The sequence below is a fragment of the Ziziphus jujuba genome, chromosome 3 (genome assembly GCF_031755915.1).
Source record: "Ziziphus jujuba cultivar Dongzao chromosome 3, ASM3175591v1".
NCBI classification, from domain to species: domain Eukaryota; kingdom Viridiplantae; phylum Streptophyta; class Magnoliopsida; order Rosales; family Rhamnaceae; genus Ziziphus; species Ziziphus jujuba.
In genome coordinates, this window is record NC_083381.1 from 26347425 (window position 1) to 26354070 (window position 6646).

General features: G+C 32.1%; 1 long non-coding RNA gene across 2 annotated transcripts; it reads right to left on the bottom strand.

Annotated features, from left to right (window-relative positions):
* Window positions 1-819: 819 nt before the first annotated feature.
* LOC112492195 (uncharacterized) lies at window positions 820-5288 on the bottom strand. Of its 2 annotated transcripts, XR_003056500.3 has the most exons (6): window positions 4759-5286; window positions 4538-4571; window positions 4218-4258; window positions 3724-3831; window positions 2643-2755; window positions 820-1212 (listed from the first exon to the last, which is right to left on the bottom strand). It is a non-coding gene; the product is annotated as an uncharacterized LOC112492195 (long non-coding RNA). The 2 variants fall into 2 exon arrangements; XR_009638405.1 differs by lacking the exon at window positions 820-1212 and having other exon boundaries at window positions 1220-2755; window positions 4759-5288.
* Window positions 5289-6646: the final 1358 nt, after the last annotated feature.

Sequence of the window (6646 nt, forward strand, 5' to 3'; positions counted from 1 at the left end):
CCTAAAGAGAAAAAACCCCAAAAATGGTCAAATTGAAATTACCAACGGGGTTTCGGTTATTACCGATGGAACTGTCGGTAATTTTTCCAGCAAACATTGGGACTCCTAACATGGATTACTGATGACCCGTCAGTAATCAACTTTGGGTGAAATTTTCTAAGTTTTTCCAAACTTTTTGTGGATTGTATTGTTGAGGATCATTAATAAAGCTATTTTTGCATGTTTTTAGTGGAAATACACATTATCGAAATTGTCGGATTGAATCGTGATGATTTGCTTTGAAAATACATGACAAATTGAAATTATCGATAAGGTATTGGTAATTATCGATGTAACCATTGGCTTTGGTAATTATCGATGCACCATCAGTAATCAACTTTATTTGGAATTTTCCCACTTTTTCCAGTCTTTTTGTAGGTTCTTTTGTTGAGGATCATTAATAAAATTAGATTTCGCATGTTATTTGTGGAAACATACATCATTGAAGTTGTTGGATGGACAATTGTAAATTACTGAGGGTGCATCGGTAATTATTGAAGGAAACTGTCAGTAATTTTTTCAGCAAGCACATGGGCTCATACATAATAGTTCTTGCCATACTATTATTTATTTATTTTATTTTTTTGTTGACAGCAAACCATGAAATACACCATATATATTGAAAAGGCTAAAATATAAATATAAATATTTAGACAAACATATGTATATAGGATATAAATATAAATACTACCAACAACACAGTGGCCAAAAAAATATTTAATGATGACATACTCATTGATTCCAAATTAAGAGAAGCATGACAAAAACACCTTGGAAACATTAACAAATTTTGAATATAATTTTATATCATACAAGATAGATGTAGTATGCAAATAGAAAAAATTACAAATTGTTTGTGAACTAATCTCGAGATCAAAAATGACTTGCAAACAGGTAGTGGATAAAGAAATAAGCTACCTGAAGAACACCAAATGCAGCTAGCCAGCTCAGAGAGAAGGACTGAAGTAACTTGGCAACAATGCTAGACATCTAGGTTACATTACCAAGATTTGTCAGTTGCCTGGCCATGCCCACTCTAGAACAACAAACCAAGCCAAGTTATCCCATGCTAATATCTCACTTAAGCAATCATCCTAATCAAGGATTCCTAACAAAAGGATTATAGATAAACCAATCATTGCAGCTACAACTCTTACTACACCAAGAGCTTCTCTGCAAGCATACCAAAAATGCATGGTAAATCAGAAATATAAGAAAAATGGATGTATCTTCTTAACAAATAGCATACATATTATGTATGACACAATAGAAATTGTGCAAATACATTATCGAGTGCAAGTAGTTGACTTCCATTCAATTTATGGTCATTTTAGCAAGCATGACATGGTGGAACCTAGTACAGAAGATAGTGGCAATTTCAGCTGCAAGTTTTACAATGCAGAGAATTTTAGATAGTTAAAGAGAGAATACTCTAGAAATTTGGGTGCTTTAGTTGAATAAGAGATAAGTGATGCCCATATATCAATCTTCAAAAACACTAAGACCCCGGAAACAAAACATCCTGGAAATGAAGATCCTTATATAGAATAATTTTAGAATTTGGTGGAAACTAAATTGTCTTTTCCATCCAATGGAAATTATTTCTATTGATTTGTTACTGATGAACCACTATTGCCCTCATGGTTCCATGGACTACTATTGATTTGTGCAGAAGGACTCTACCTGATGATTTCAACATGCTCAATTGCACCACAATAAGTGAAAAATCATAAACATCATTTTCTGTTGCTTTTGGAGATAAGCTTGTAACTTCTGTAGATAATCACCTGGGTACATTGCTTTTTAAGACTTACAAAAAGTGGAATTGAGTGAACCAGAGAAAATGGATTTAAAATAACAAGAAAAAATACAACCAAAAGCTAAATTATATAATTATATATAGCAAAATGTATCATAAATTTAATGTTAACATTTCATGGTAACAAACAAGGGCATTGTTTAATCCTTTATCTTGAATGAAGAAGACCATGTTTTGGAGGAAGAAACAAAAGGGATAAGGGAAATGTCAGAAGCGGATGAAAGACGTTATCATATAATTAGGATGACCTTGCTTTGTGTGACAATGCTCTTGTTAATTCCAGCCAATTCAGTGATCGCTTGGAAGGCTCATATGTAGCATCTTTATTAAAAATCTTAATAATCAAACCCTCACAACTGTAAACTACGATCAATTAAGATTATAAATAGTGCAATAAATCAATGATAAAGTCTGTGGGAAAAAAATAATAATTATACACTAAGATGCAACTAGCAGTGAAAAATTGATTACAAATATTCTAGACTAAATGTAATTCAGAGAAACTAATGCAAACAACATAAATTCGTCTATGGTTCTCATCATTGGTGAAAAGAACTTCTACACAATTAGCATCACTTATGCCATCCAAATGCAGGATTACCATATTTACATAATTAAAATTGTTTCATCCAGTACATCATGTTTGGAATGTCCTTTTTTTTTTTTCCCAATGCTCTAGGCCTAACCACCTGGACTTGGGGGTAAAAAGAAGAGGTCATTGCTATTTGGGTCGTCATCAAGGGGACTAGAATAACTAATTTACTAAAATCTAAAAAGTGAATACCTTGCATCAACAGCAGCATCAAGAAACTTCTATATTTCATCAATATCATTCGATATTATTGCCGTAGCAAACTGAAAATATCCAGCTTCTTCCTCAAAAGACTCATAAAGACACTGCACAAGGCAAAAGATGCACCAGTTAGAATGCATCAAGTTTAACTAATTTTAGAATGCTATACAAACCCAGCAGACTAATACAATCAGCATATAATTAGCAAATAAATATTCAAAAACATGCAATCCACAATGAGAAAATTAAATAAAATAACTTATGCTGGTACGTAGTTCTTGCAATCAATAATTTTTACTACAAATGTCCTATAGCTACGTTAATATTGATACTGAAGTCAAATAAGTGAACTTGTATGATACATTGATTGCCTTACATCTCGTTTCCAGCTAATTTGTCTACATGGCATGCTTTGGCCAATGTACATTTGGAATAGGAGTTCTAGTAGGTCTATAAAGATTTGGAGTCGCTAGTTATGCACATATTATATGTTCATGTATGGGATGGGACATATATATATATATATTAGAAGCAATATAATATATGGATTTAGATATTCATTAACCCTATTTAGATATTCCAGAGCCCCACTCTCTTCAAGATCCGTTCAATGCTAAATATATATATATATATATATATATGACCTTTATAAAAGTGCATATAATATGTTCTTAAATTCAGAAGATATTTTGTCGTGCAAAGAGGTTTGATCAAGAACGGCACTGTAGATGACAGTATATACATATATATATATATATATATATATATATAAATATGTATTTATCAAAAAAAAAAAAATATATATATATATATATATAGAATGGAAGATACTAGAGGAGTGATCTGAAATAATTCTACTACATTCTAATCAAAGAGAGTTCTGTTTACATTTTAAAACATAAAGTTTGAATAATTTTTGCACAATTCGTGTTGGTAGAGGCATGATCATCATGTATGTGTATTTGTGCCTCCATTTATGTAATACAATATATAAGTATGAGATGGAAATGTAAATCCAGCTGACAAGTTAAACTTGTTTTAACACAATAGATAGTTGATTTGAAATACATACATCATCAACAAGCAATCCCTTGACAAAATGGCACCATAGATGTTGGTAATCAAAATTGTAAGTAAAAATGATTAGAACCTCTGGGGAGCAGATGTCAATGTAGCAATCCTACAAGTGAGAAATTTTGTAAGAATAGATTCAAGATTCAATCAAAATAAGAAATGACATGCCCATGGAAAAAATATCCATGTCTATCATGCATACCAGGACCTTAACTCTAAAAGACACTTTGGTACATAAAGCCATAGGAAAAGGAAGGAAGCGAACAGAAAAGAAATTCTATCTTCCAATAACAGCATAGGACCTTCATCTGTCCCAACTCAATACAGCTTCCATTACTGTGTTCCAGTGAACCCAATAATATACCTTATAGGTCTACAAATCAAATAGGCTTCAAAGAACAGATGGTGACCTGTAGAACTATTGTTTATCACAAAGTACAGAACCAACCGCATAAAAGCAATTAATAAGGCAATCTAGTTGAACAAGCATACCTTAAAATGAACTCATAGGTCTGATCCCCTGGCTTTGCAAGCTTATTAAGATCATAAAAAACAACATTAATAATAAATTTTCCAAATCAAACTTCTGTTTAGACATTGAAGAAAATCCCTAGTGAAAAGCCTTGTTTTAGACCAAAATTTAATATAATTAACTAAGAAAAATCAATATCTTTTGCTCAAAAATGCGAATTTGATATTTCAAAAAATTAACTTCTCTCCTCCCTTTTCCAAGATTTTCTCAACAGCCATCAAAATTCTATAAATCAACAACGACAATTAAAACAAAAAAAAAAGATGGAAAAATTACTCACAGTTGGTAGGATTAGGCCCTTTTGAATACTTCACCTAAAAATTTATCATAAAAACATATATAGTCAAGAATTCAAAAAACTTGACAAAACTTAACTGCTAAAGTTTTGCATTTTTAAAACAAATTTTCGCTTCTTTTTTATTTTTTCTCTCCCTACTCAAAGCAAGAAAAGTAATAAAATTAAGAGAAAAAGATTAAAAGTATAGCAGAATTGAATCTAACCATGGATGATTCTTCCTGCTGTGGCTTCCAAAATAAACTTCTATTTGGCAAGTCCCTATGACAAAAACAAGGTTCCAACGATAGGATTCTAAATGTATTTTTCCATTTTGAAGATTTCTTGAAAAACCCAGAAAAGACCACACCATTAAAAGCAGACCCAGAAGAGGAGGAGGAGGAAGGACCAAGGAGTTTGCTGTAGATCTGCTCGCCAATCAGTGATGGGACTCCGATGCCAAAATTGAGACGGGCATGGCTGGGCTAATTGCTGAACCTAGGATGCTTCCTCCACTCATCTCTCCTCCTTAAGAACTCTCCGGTAGCTGCTTCGCCATTCTCTCATTTTTCCTTTTCTTTCTTTGTTGGGCATTTCATGTGTATTTTTCCTTTTGATATTTGAAAATGATAGTTTAAAAATATTAAAAAATAAAAGAATAAAACAAAAAATCTTGAAAGAAAAGAGGTATATTTCATTAAAGGCTTTCAAATAGAAGTATCAGGCAAAATTCCCCTAAAATAAATTAGGCTTTAGGAACCAGAATAATTCAAATGAGAATTGTATAGTCCCATAAAGGAGGAACGGACTTTCAAATGTCCTCACCGAGCCCATTTTCTATCCTCAGTCTTAAGTTTGACTTGGCCCATCCCAATTATTATTTCTCGTGTAATCTGATTTTGGACATGCTTTCAGGATGAACTTGTTGGGTTTGTTTTGTTTCTTTTTTTAGCAACCTGAATTTATATATGCTCTCGTGGGTAATAATTATTATTATTCAAAATTAGGACCCCAAAAAAAAAAAAAAAAAAAACATGCAAAAATAAAGCAGTGAGGAAAAACTTGTCAGTTTGTGAGCATCTCTGTTGAGGTCCCTAAAATTTAAAAAGTGGGCGTAGGAATATTATTAGCTGATCTGCTGCATGATATGGTCGTAGATGTGAAGAAACCAATGGAAAAACACTCAATCAGTATGTGGATGTGAAGTTGCTATTCATGGGTCTTGAAGTGCAGAGATTCCATTCTTCAAAACCATACAAAGGGTAAATGTCATTGTTTTCTTTAGTGGAAAACCAATAAATAAAAAAAAAAAAAAAAAAAAAAAAAGGAAAACAAAAGAAGCACTTGAAAAGTTTAGATTGGTGCTACTGAGATTCCATCACATCCCAAAGTCCACACCCCTAAACCTTCAATAATTGAACCAAGGTCCAAGTTATGGTCCCCTTCCATGCCCATCTTTTCCTTTTATTTATTTGTTTATTTAAAATTCTCATTGTGTTAATAATTACTCTCTCTTTTCATATAATTGTTCTTAATCTTAAGTCTTGAAACCCCTGAATTAATGTATTAGTATTATTGAAAATTTGAAATGTAATTAAATCTACTAGCAATCAACTAATTTATAGTCCTGTGAGAGATAGAGTGAGAAAGTATCATTTTCCGATCAACCGATATTCCAAATTAGATCCTATTGGAGATAGTCCAATAGCATAGTAATTGTTTTTTCCAAGAATAATTCGCATTGCTTTGAAACATCCTATTGTGGTAGGTAGAAAACACTTTCTTTAAGCATAATGAACTAGTTAAGACTTAAGACTCCAAAATAAGAAAAAAGAGGAAGAGACTCACATGACTACGTTCTCTGTTTGTGTGTGTGAGATTGAGATACGTGGTCCATAGAAAAGACTACACAAAATGGAAAACGCGTTGGTCACAATCTTGGAGATCAGATCAGATTCTATGTACTTAATCTATCAAAACTCCATTATATAATATAATTTAAAGATCTTATATTTAATATAAAAAAAGTGGGTTCAAATTTATATGCTAAGTGAGAGAACAACATTGGAATCCGTATCAAACCTATTTTCAGAGAGACAACTGATTGAACTGTAC